At 37.0% G+C, this 12,758-nt stretch overlaps 1 pseudogene; it reads left to right on the top strand.

Moving 5' to 3' along the window:
- The first annotated feature begins 1,965 nt into the window (after positions 1-1,965).
- Positions 1,966-2,896, top strand: LOC124973507 (olfactory receptor 14C36-like; annotated as a pseudogene).
- The last annotated feature ends 9,862 nt before the right edge of the window (positions 2,897-12,758 follow it).

Consider the following 12,758-nt stretch of genomic DNA (forward strand, 5'->3'; position numbering starts at 1 on the left):
CTAATGTTAACTGATCCCCATAAACACCCCTAATTCACACCCAGGTGAAGGAGACAGAGATAAGAACACACAGTGAGCCTGTCAGCCTCTCCTCAGTGCTACTCACTTCTCAGTAATGACGTAGGGCGATGCCCAGCAAAGGACTCCCCTGTGTCATCCATTGTTCATGCTGGCATGTGGCCAGGTCTCTCTCCTGGGCTCTGGAGATTCTGCTGCCTACTGGAGTGCTCGGTCTCCTCCTATCTCTGCATACTGTGCTCTGGTCCCCCCAAGGGCCCTGCACCCTCTAGCAGGGCACCAGGTTCACATAAAGCAGAGGTGAATGAGCTGCCCATATCCCTCCTGGCACTGTGCTGACTGCACAGGTCCACCCTGGCTGCAGACAGAGTAGGTGGGAGAAGCCAAGGAGAGACTCTGTTCTGTTCAGGTTGGCAGCATGCGATACTTAGGAATGAGTAATTACATTATGTAAAGACACTAATCATTTACTTATTTTCCTAAAACCGAGGTTTTGGAATAGCTGTAGCCATAATTATGTCATCAATAATGTCTTTTGATCAATTACTGCTTTAGATTTTACCTTATGAATGCATGGGTGGCTAGGATTTTATTATTTCAAACCAACCCAAGTTATATATGTTACAGGAGTGAAGAAGGTCCAAAGCCTATTTCAGTGCTATGCATTTGTAAATCAGTAGAATAAAATCAGTCCACCTTACTGGTTAGTCAATAATGTGACAATACAATTATTAACTAATTACTTTGCAGGATGTCATGTCATTTCTACTAAATGTGTAAAACGATGAACATTACATTGTCTTAAATTCAATGATATGTGACTGTGTTGTGGGGGGTAATGAACACATTCTCATTTCCTGCAATTTAGTATGATATGCCAATTTTTTAAGAAAACAGATGTGTAGAAAAATAAATTAGAATTTATGAAGAGAGTTACAGAGGAAAGTTGCATATGAGCCTCCTTTCTAGTTCCATACATTCTAATGGGAAAATCAGATCATTATGTGACAATAGAAAAAGGGGCTCTAACAGCTGTGACAAGAGTGTCACTGAGGTATGAGTTTCAAGTTTGTGTCATGGAGGAACAGAGATGGGGATCAGATGAGATTGCAGGTAGACTGAGTAGGACCATTTCAACTTCACCATGACTCTGAAATTAACATCAACCCATCCCTGACCCTGGAAGACTCTCACATTTCAGAGGACCCCAGGCAGACTCAGCAGCAAGATCACGTTTCTATGTGTGTGTGTGGTGAACATGGCAAGATGCTGATTGGGACCCAGGTCTACAAAGGGCAGAGGAAAGGGTGATGTAGGTGACTCAGGATTGAGCTTGTCTGAGCTGCTGTAGCAGTGTTACACCAATGATAATAATCCCCCTGTTAAGGATTGCAGTCAGTGTCTTTTTAAGTGATCACGATACCATTGAGAAGAAAGAAAGTAAATGGAAAGTGTCAATGAGACAAAGGCAAATTATTCTAAGCACAAAGGAATCCAACTTCATGCAGTAAAAGCACCAAGGAGAAAACATTATTAACAGTGGATAGAGTGGTAAGTAATGTTCTCAGTTTAATTTGTGGAAGAGAATGATGCTAACTAAGTTACGGAGCATTGAAAAATGCCCCGCAAGACAGGTGGCCCTGCAGAAAAGGAGGTGAGCAACTCCTGCAAGTGCTCTGCATGGGAATCTCTGGAGGTCATGGGAGGCATGATGGAGGAGCTGGGGACATGTCCTGCAGGTCATGTCCAGACCCTGGTCTGCAGACCTGCACACCTGCACTGGGGTATGCACTCTACCTAGAAATGATCAAACATATGAGAAAATCAGGAGTGACCTTTCTTTGCAGGGAAATACCTTGGACATAATTATGTAGCATAAGTGCATTAATCATGTTTTTTGCTTCCTATTATCTCTTTATCTTCCCAGTTAAAGAGAATTTCCTGTAAATGGCCAATTCCACTATGGTAACTGAATTTCTCCTCCCTGGCTCTCCTGATGGCTGGAATATGAGTTTCCTCTATTTTACATTAATCACAGTGACCTACATGGGTACCTTGTTAGGGAACAGGCTCATTGTCACTGTCATCACTGCTGACCAGAACCTGCACACACCCATGTACTTCTTCCTCAGGAACCTGTCCATCTTGGACATGTGCTATATTCATCACTGTCCCCAACGCCTGTGTCAACTCCATCACTGGCAACAGGGCCATTTCAGTGACTGGCTGTGCAACCTAGATCTTCTTGGTCATTTTTTGTGCATGTGTTGAACTTCGGTTTTTCACCATCATGGCCTGGGACTACTATGTGGCCATCTGCCAGCCCCTCCAGTATACCATCATCATGAACCCTCAGTTTTGTGTCCACATGACCCTGGTTTCCCTGCTCAGTGGCCTGGTGTATGCAGGTGTGCACACTGGACACACATTCTAAGTGTCCTTCTGTCAGTCAAACCTTGTCCATCAGTTCTTCTGTGATGTCCCCTCTCTATTGATGCTCTCTTGCTCTGACACTACCAGCCACATGGTCCTTATTCTAGTCTCTATTATAGTAGTTGGGGGTGGCTGCTTTGATTTAATAATCATGTCATATATTCTCATATTTTCTACTGTGATGAAATCTACCACCAGAGCCTCAGTAAAGGCCTTCTCCACCTGCACCCCTCACATCCTCATAGTGTCCATCATCCTCAGTTCCAGCACAGGTGTGTACCTGAGACCTTCATGAACCTCTGACACACTCCAGGACTTGATTCTCTCTGCCTGTTATACCATGGTTCCTCCCTTCTTAAATCCTCTCATCTACAGTCTCAGGAACAAACAGGTAAAGGAAGCAGTGATGAGTGTTGTGGGAAGACAGTTTTTCTCAGGAAAATAGTAAAGATGCATTTCAGCATTATCCTAAGTTTACTGATTGAAGTTCATAATTGTATACAATGTTTTGCACTTCAGGACTTTATGAGTTACACTACCTACTCTGTTATCACTTGTTTTCATTTTGGTATGAGGTGTCCCCCAGAAGCCCACCTGTGAGACAATAAAAGAGGTTCCGAAGAGAAATTATTTGGTTGTAATATTCTCAACCCAATCAGTGATTTAATCCCCTTAGTGGATTAACTGAGTTGTAACTGAAGTGGTATGGTGTGACTGGAGGAGGTGACAATTGGGATGCGGCTTTGTGGTATATATTTGTATCTGGCCAGTGGAGACTCTCTGCTATCTGATCACCATGATGTGAGCTCCTTTCTTCCTTTCCTCCACTACCCTCATCCACCATGATATTCAGCCTCACCTTGAGCCCTGAGGAATGGGGAAAGCCTTCTATGGATTAAGACCACAGAATCTTTGGGTCATCAAAAAACTTTCCTGCTCTACAATTGATCAGGTCAGATCTTTTAGTCATATCAGTGAAATAGCTGCTTTAAGCATCACCTTGTTAGAATTTGTGATTTTGTATAAAATAAATTTATGGGATTACCATAAAATCTCCATGGATCCTTCATAAAATATGTAATATTTTCAGTGCATCTCTTTTTTTGTGGGTGGGTACCTGGAGTTGAAATCAGGGGCACCTGTCTACTGAGCCACATCCCAGTTCTATTTTTTATTTTATTTAGAGACAGGATCTCACTGAATTACTTATCGCCTCACTATTAATGAGTTGACTTTTGAAATCAACATCTTGCTGCCTCATCCTCCTGAGCCACTGTAATTACAGGCATGTACCACCATGCCTGACTCAATTCATCTCTTAATGAGTATATATAATTCAATATATTTGCTGAAATTACTTGAATTTACATATATTGAAGAATCACTGACTATGTTGCAGTGTCTTTATTTAAATATGGTCATACAGGGAAACTTTACCAATCAAATCTGGAGATACTTACATTCACATAACTGGTTCTTATTCAGAGCATTGTCAAACAATATTTAAGAACTACAATACATAATTTTGTCAATTAACTACATTTAAAATATTCTAAAATCAAATCCTAAAGAAAATATATCCAAAAATATGAGAAAATCACAAGAATAATTCTCTCCATCTCCATCTGAACATGTGTGATGGGCTGATAGATCTGGCTCCCATGAGAATATTATAGGTCAGACTATAAGTTAAATGACTGAATAGACTCCATTTTGCTCTGAGACTCTACATTATTTTGGAAATAAGCTTCTCCCATGAGTACACCCTGCCTCTGTTCCCATCAATGATTGCTTAGCTTCTCCCATGGGAGCACCCTGCCTCTGTGCCCATCATCGGTTGCCAGCGAGACATGTTTAGCAATACAAAATGACAATTCTTATGTCATGAAATATTGCTCTTTTGATCTCTATTGCTCTAACCAATGTACCATGTGAACGGTGGTTGTGTGGATGTTAGTAACTATTCTTTAGTTTGTACCTAGGTAAGGGTCATTTTGACCCACTTTCCCCTCTGTTGATGATCTCATGATGTTAGTTTGTAATTTCAAATCTTAGCAACAGACACTTATGATTGATTTGATTTTTGGTATAAGAACCCCTACAACCCTGTGGTCATGGCTGTTCTCCCAATAGCCATTTTTTGGGGCATTGTGAGACACAGTCAGTCAGTCAGCTTAATACAGACTCTCAAATTTGGACATCACAGTGGTGATAGGTCTGTTCATAAGTTGTGCCCCATAACATTTGGAGGCCCCAGCGAGATCCTTGCTGCCTGGTGGGTAACCACCACTCACCACTGACCTAGAAACTCCTGCAGAGTGGAGGCCACAGTTTTGCTCCTAGAGGAAGACTTCTTAGAGATGTTCCTCAACCCCGGCTGCTCGATCTGTGGAGCCCCACCCAGAACTGAACAAAATTCTCTTAGAGAGTCTCCTGTTTCTGCACCCCTGGGGGACCGGTAAGTCTGTTTCTGGCGGATCAGTATCTGGGGATTCTGAGGAAGGCTGGGCACAGCATTACTTCCCAATCTGGGACTGGCAAGACGTTGTCCAGGCCCTCAGGTCAGGAATCAAGAATGGTCACTTGTCATTATCTTTGGTGTATTGCCTGTTCTGTATTTGTTCATCTTTTTCTGTTTTTTGTTGCATTGAGTGTTGACATGGGTCAGTCTCCCTCATGTTTGTCATGTAAACCTTCAATGCATGTTGACAAATTTCCAGGAATTCTACAGAAGAGCTGCTGATGACAGGACCCACTGTGACAACTTTTCTTTCTCTAAATTCTGTGAGAGAGAATGACCAACTTTGGAGGTCAGAAGACCACCAAATTGTTTTCAGCAGCCTGAACTTCCTGATTAAATGTTTTATTGTCAAATTTTGGGAAAAAATGTCAAAAAACATTTTTAACCATGTTCACTAACGCTTACATTAAAATATAAACTGCTGCCAATTGGAACTTCCTACTCCTGGAGTTGGTACACCAAAATGTCAGGCTACAATCTTGATGTCAGCTATCCAAGAGGCCAGAAAAACCAGTTAGAACAAGACCCCAACCTGAGGGAGCTCTCCCAGGAGACCAGAGGAAGCAGTTCCCTTTCCATCTCTTTGGGAAACTCTTTCAGGGAGGGATAGGCCATAACCTTTGTCTATATTCTCTTAATTCCTTTCCATCTCCGATGAGATGTACCACATCAGGATGGAGACCAAAAAGACTTTATAAATTTTATTTTTTTGAGTTCATAATTTTGATCTCATGTACCTAGGTTAAATTTTAAGCAGACCTATTTTATCCAAATATAAAGTGTTCTTAATGCTCTGTTTCATTCAGAGGCCAGTTTACAAGGGTTAACTCTCAGTCTAATAGGTTTTAAAAAATAAACTACAAGACCTTTGTCCATCTCTTTATTTTATGTATATGTACACTGGTGTATTGTCATGTCTACATATTTGGTACCAAAATTAACATGTGAGCCAATGAATTAAAATTTAAATAAATGGATCCAAATGCTTTTGATTCACATGATTTAAAAGGTCTTTAAATTGGGTAAACAAAAGTATGGCTTTCAAATTACTAACACAGTTTTGTTTCTAGGTCAAAAATAAGCAAATATTAATTTTGTAAAATGTCTAATATCCATTGTTTTCAGGTTTTACTTCAACAGGAAAGAAATGACTGAGATGGCCCATTACACTTCTCTGATATCTTCATTTAAAAAATAACTATGTGTTTGTTGGAGACATCTGATTGGTTTAGAGAGTTAAAATGCTAAATTAAATTTACCATCAAGTATTCTTAACTCCTTAATTTCCATAGGGTAACATACTTAAAACATTTTTGGAGTTTTGACAAATTGGTAAATAAAAAGAGGATTTAAATTTACTTTGTGTTATCACTGAAAACATTGGTACTAAAAGTCTTAACAGGTATTATTCTACATAAAGGGTCCAAAAGTTTCAACTATATTTAAATAGATTTCTGCAAGTAACAAAGTTTTTTATCATATTAAAATGGAGTAATTTATCTAAATCCATAAATTTATAAGGATTTTTTCAGAATGTAAATTTTACAAAAGGAAATCAACAGTTTAAAAAAAACATTACAAGGTTTTAGATATAAAAATGTATTTAGTAAAAATGTTTCTAGATAAAAAAGTCTTTATGTGATAAAATAAAGCTGTAATGCATCTAAGTAAACAAAAGTGTTTAATTAAGAGATTAAAAAGTATAAATTAAGGGTAAATTTTAAAATATATACAAGTATATATAAGTAACAAAACAGGTAAAACTATTCAAGATTTTTTTCTAAGGTCAAATATTAATGTACTGATATAAACCAAAGTTCAGTCCATATGCTAAAATGACCAATAATTCTTAAAACATTAATTTACTCCTAACATTGGGTCTGTTAAATTTTCTTCTCTAGAACAACTAGTCTTAAATTGGGGTTTGCACAACTCTGGTTAAACAGCAACTGTTAGATTATTGTACTACATTACAAAGTCTAAATTTTCTTTAAAAGATAAAAAGGGTTAGTATAAAAACATCAATGTAATTATGATTTTATTAATCTTATTTATATATTAAATATGTTCAATATTCCAGGTATACAAGTATTTAAAAGGATTAAAAAGACATTTTATCAAACTGGTGTTCTTCAACCTAAGTTTGTAATGGTAATCTTAAACTTATCAAAATGAGAAATTTTAATGGAGATTTATTTATATCATTTAGTGTTCTGCAACTGGACCTGAACATTATGTTACCTTCTGCACTGGGATAAACATGTATATGTATTTCTAAAAGATAATGAGAGCCTGATCTGTTTACAAGTTAATATCATCAAACAGGAAATCATTTTGCCACTTTAGTACACAAAAGGAAAGTCAAAAACTCTCTCAGTTTTCTTTCATTCATGTTTTAGGTGTAATATCATCATATAAATGCTAATTAACATTTGTATAGACTTAGGAAATAATATATGTAAACTTTATATAATGATATTTAAGAAAGATAAAGATCAGCTTCAGAACTAGATGGCTTTACCTAAGATTTATTATGAGCCCTGCCTTACCTGATATAAGGCTCTTCTTCCAACCTTACTACATGTTACAATGGCACCAAAAATATGTCAATCTTCAGCTCATTTAATGTTATATTCAAAAGATTGATTTTTTGTTATAAAATTACTGTGATCTCAAACAGGGGATATAATATATAGCTCAGTCAAAATTTAAGATAGCTATTACACAACTAAATATGTTTTTACTATTGTTAATTCCATTTTGTATTGTCCTCATAAACTCTACCACTGTTGCCTAATTAATGTTTGGCAGAGTTACTGCTTCAAGGTCAAACAATCTCAATTAATTTGAGATAATAAGTCATCACCTATAGGACAGATAATATAGATCCCATTTAAATAAACATGGGTAAATGATTATAAAGTCATAGACATTAATGTTGAAGCCCAGTACTCTTATGGTATGACAGATGAAACTAACTTGCTGGATGTTTAAGATCAAAACTTAAAAATTAAGATTAAAATAAAGGGGTCAAAAGAACCAACATTTGGCTCTTGCCCTCAGAGGCAGCCTGAACCCAGGGAACAAGAGAATATCTCTAAGGAGTTTTGCAACTATAGGCTATACGACCTTCCATCTGGAGATTGATGAGACCACTTGAGAATGAGAAGTCAATCAGTGCACCTGCAGCAGAGGAGGGTTATTGGAAAAAGGAACCATCCCTAATGCTTCCAAAGGAAGTCACCTCATCAAGGAGACCCTACCTAGTGAATGGCACTAAAGGTGCTAAGAGGTTGCTCTCAAGTTCCCCAAAAGTGACCTCTATGGGAATTCATCTGACTTTAACAGCAGATAGGAACAAGGTCAATTTGACTAGCTTGGTCCTAAACACATAGGAAAAAACATCTAAAACTAAAACACAGTCATTCCTGGACATTTTAAAAACAAAACAATAGTTTTTAATGTAAGTTGAGATGTACACTTGTGTTGGCCACCCCAAAATAAGTAAAACTGGAGGTGACACAAAAAAATTCTTAGACAAAAATGCCTGAAAACTGTCAAGAGAAACTGCCAGAATTATAAGTTTTAGTCATTTTAAGACCTACGGATCATCCTAACCTCTGATACAAGTCAACTTAATCAATGTTTGCTAATATGCTTCTCTAGCCCTAAGTAACAAAAATAAAGGGATCTCTACTAAACAAAGAGATTATGCCAGTAAAATGATAATTTACAAAAATAAGATGACAATAAGTAAATTAACTAAATGTTGTGTTTACATTCCTGATAACTCCAACAGTTTTAAGATTTACAATTAAGGCCTTATCCTCTCCAGTCTTATTAGACTTTATTAGGCCTTTTTATATAAACAACATCTCAGGTCTTCCACCTCCTGGTAAAATACTATTAATTTCCATCTTCTTCATGATATTCATTGACATGTTCCAGGTGCTATTTATTTTGTACTTGTGGTTTTTCATTTCTTTCCTAAAACAAGAATTTACCCCTAGAAAGATCCAATTTCTAAAAAAGGAACTCTTTGCTGCTTGCCCCACCCCACATCATCCCCTGTCAGGTTAAAGCAGCAAGAGCAGTCATCGTCCTTTTTCCTTACAGCAGTAAAAATTCACTAAAATTACAGGGGTAATAATAAAATCTTAAAAGACAGTCAATATAGATAGGTAAATTGGGTTAAACCACAAAAACAAGGGCCAGTTTGGGTCCAGAAAGTTGGAGGCAAATGAGTTCTGAGAGATTAAAATGTTAATGCTTCCAGATCTCTTCCTCCACCCTTACCAAGAACCTGCTCCTGTTCTAACCTGTTGTTAAGTCTCTCCAATGGCTTCAACTTATGAAAGAACCAGCCCCAAGAGACCACTGATTTCCAATACCCATTTCAGTCAGAAGACTATGTCTACATCAAATTTTCCAGAAAGGACTAACACCCGACTGAAATGGGAAGGACCTTACTCACAACATGTATTCATCAGATCTGAGTCAAGACCACAGAAAAATGGACATCTCTCAGAGACTCCAACCATCATCTAAAGATAAGAGTGAAAAAATATTAATTATGTTTTTTTTTCTCTTGCTTGGGCAATGTCAGGAATAAACCATTGCTTGGCCCTTCAACATTTTGAGATTACCAAATGGGATGAATTCTGTGTTACTATTCACATCTTTCCCAAGGTGTACTATTATGATGGGGAGGGAAAAGGGGAACTGATGGGACTCAAGCATTGATCTAAACAAGTCGCCCCTGTGTTAGTTCCCCTCCTAGTGCAAATAAACTCCTCATTATAGGAAACCAAAATTTCAAAACCTTAAGTGGACAAATAGACCTAAACTTAAGTGAATTAAAAAAAAAAAACTCTGTAAGTGACTTAAATGATCCCTTGTTTCACCTGCTGAGGTAGTTTATAAAACAAAAGAGGGTGAAGTTTGCTGTTTTTAAAACAAGGAAAATTATGTATTATCTTAGGGGAGACCTATTGTTTCTATACTAATCACCCAGGTGTCATTCATAATAGTTTATCTTTGATTAAAAAAAGTCTTAAGGAGTGGGAGAAAAACTGAAGACCTAAAAAAATTGGTATCAAAATTTCTTCTCTTGGTCCCCCTGGTTAACTATGGTAATAACCAGAATGGCAGGACATCTCATCCTAATTATGTTAGGGCTTTTAATCAAGCCATGCATGATAAACTGTTTAACTAAATATGTTAGAGATAGAATCCAGTCTGTTAATCTAATGGGGTTGCACAATCACTACAATCACCTATACAATACCAATGAATCAATGATTTGATTATGTACATAAAATCAGTGGGGAGTGTGATAGGGATGAACAGATCTGGCTCCATGAGAATGGTATAGGCCAGACTATAAGAGAAATGACTGAACAGACTCCATTTTGCTCTGTGACTCCATGTTATGTAGGAAATAATCTTCTCCCATGGCAACACCCCGCCTGTGAACCCATCCTCAGTTTCTTAGTGTGACATGTTTAGCAATACAAAATTACAATTCTTATGTCATGAAAAATTGCTCTCTTTTGATCTCTATTGCTCTTAACCAATGTACCACGTGAACAGTGATATTGTGGATGTTAATAATCATTCTTTAGTTGTACCTAGGTAAGCGTCATTTTGACCCACTTCCCCTTCTGTTGATGATCTCTTGATGTTAGTTTGTAATTTCAAATCATAGCAACAGACACTTATGATTGATGTGATTTTTGGTATACGAACCCCTACAACCCTATGGTTGGTCATGTTCTCCCAATAGCCATTTTTGGGGGCATTGTGTGAGACAGTCAGCCAGTCAGCTTAATACAGACTCTCAAATTTGGACTTTTCAGTGGTGATCCATCTGTTCTTAAGTTGTGCCCCATAACACATGAAAAAAGATTCTCCTTGTCCATGAAATAAACACAGGGTCATTGTTACTACACCATACTGACAATAAATCCATACACCATAGAAGAGAGAACCCTGACTTCTTGCCAGTGAGGACTGCCAGTGTTTTGTTATGTCAATGAGTTGCCCAGTGTGGTTGAACAAACCCAGAGGCAGAGCTGCAGATCGGCTTAAGGGTGGTCTTCATCCCACTCATTTAAATTCTGTAATATCTATGCTAATGTGTCATGTCTGATAATTAGGTAAAGATGGACTCTAATTGGTTTCAGTGTCTGATCATGTCACCTCATAAATTACTCTCAGTTTACTGGTATTCATAAAGAAAATATCTATCTTTACTTGCTCCCTAAACCTTGAGACAAACTATTTTTTTTTCTTAAAGAGTAATTGAACACAGGGGCATATTCCCAGACTTTTAATATAGAGACAGGGTCTTGCTATGTGGCTTAGGGCCTCACTCTGTTGCTGATACTAGCTTCATACCTCCCATCCTCCTACCTTAATTCCTGATGCACTGGGATTGCAGGCATGTGCCTCCATGCCTGTCTTGTTGCTATATTTTATCTCAAACAACTTATATCTCTCCAAATATTCTTGCTTCCTCACTATGATATCCTTTGCCAAATATTAATCATGATTGACATATGCTCAATTTAATATTGGTTAGAAATACTTATAAGAAAAATGAGAAAAATATTTATATTATATCACAATCAATAGACTAAATTCCAAATTTTGATAAACAATGTTTTGACCAATATACTAATAGAAAAAAATGGGAGAAAAACATAAATGTATTTATTACCGAGGAAAATATAAAACCTAAACCTATGTGATATATTAATAGAGGCATTTCTTAAAGGGGGCATAGAAGAAAATACTTTCAATAGGAACCAGTGAGCACCCCAGCACTGGCTGATGTCAGAAGCCTTGCCTTCCTGTAACAGGATCCAATCACAACACAAGCTCCCTCCACAAGTTCTGTTCCATGGCTTCTGGTTCTCACTGCTAGAGTGGAAGGATCTTCAGAGAATCCCAGGTGAAATATGCAAACTCAAACTTTATGTGCATTTCCTCCAAATCTAGAGCTTATTGAACCTCAATAAGTGACTTGTATCACAAATTTTTGAGTTGTTAGGTAGGTAAATACCTAATGTATGAATTTTGAAAGAAATTAAATTGCAACCACCAAACCTAATGATATGTATTCATCTTGACATAGATTTTGGATGTTTAACTTATGTTTTAAACTGAAAGACTTGGTGACACAGGAAATGAAAAGAAATAATGATATTTGAACTTGAAAATATCTCACATCTTGTGTCACATATGGAAAACTCTGTGGGTATGTTGGTGTGGTATGGAACGTCTGCAAATTTTAGCAAAAACATTTACTTTTTTTACTATTATTGAAACAGGAAACTCATTTTTATAGTAATATCAATTAAGGCATAAGTACCTATTGGAAAGAAATCTTCTCTGAATAATAGATCTACCATTAAAGGAAACTGTTTTTAGGAGTCTTCATTAGAGTCTATTTCATGATTATGTTTTTCAGTTCTTTATAGGATCAAAACTGCAGAAGACAAAAGCATTGGAGCAACCTGTAGTTACAAATTTGATCAGAGGTTAGTCATCTAAAGGACAATATTGTCACATCATCTACAGAGCATTTTAAGGTAATATTTATGACTAAGAACATAAAGCCAAAACTATCAAACTATTCCAACTTTCATAAAGCCTTTAGAATATTTATATCAATATCATACACATACAGCATTTTAAGAAAGCAGTTATTTTTGTTAGTATAGTTAAAAACCATATTGGACAGAGTTTTAGAGGAATCATTTAAAAAACAGGGCCCAAGGAA

The sequence above is a fragment of the Sciurus carolinensis genome, assembly GCF_902686445.1.
Source record: "Sciurus carolinensis chromosome 19 unlocalized genomic scaffold, mSciCar1.2 SUPER_34, whole genome shotgun sequence".
Lineage (NCBI taxonomy): Eukaryota > Metazoa > Chordata > Mammalia > Rodentia > Sciuridae > Sciurus > Sciurus carolinensis.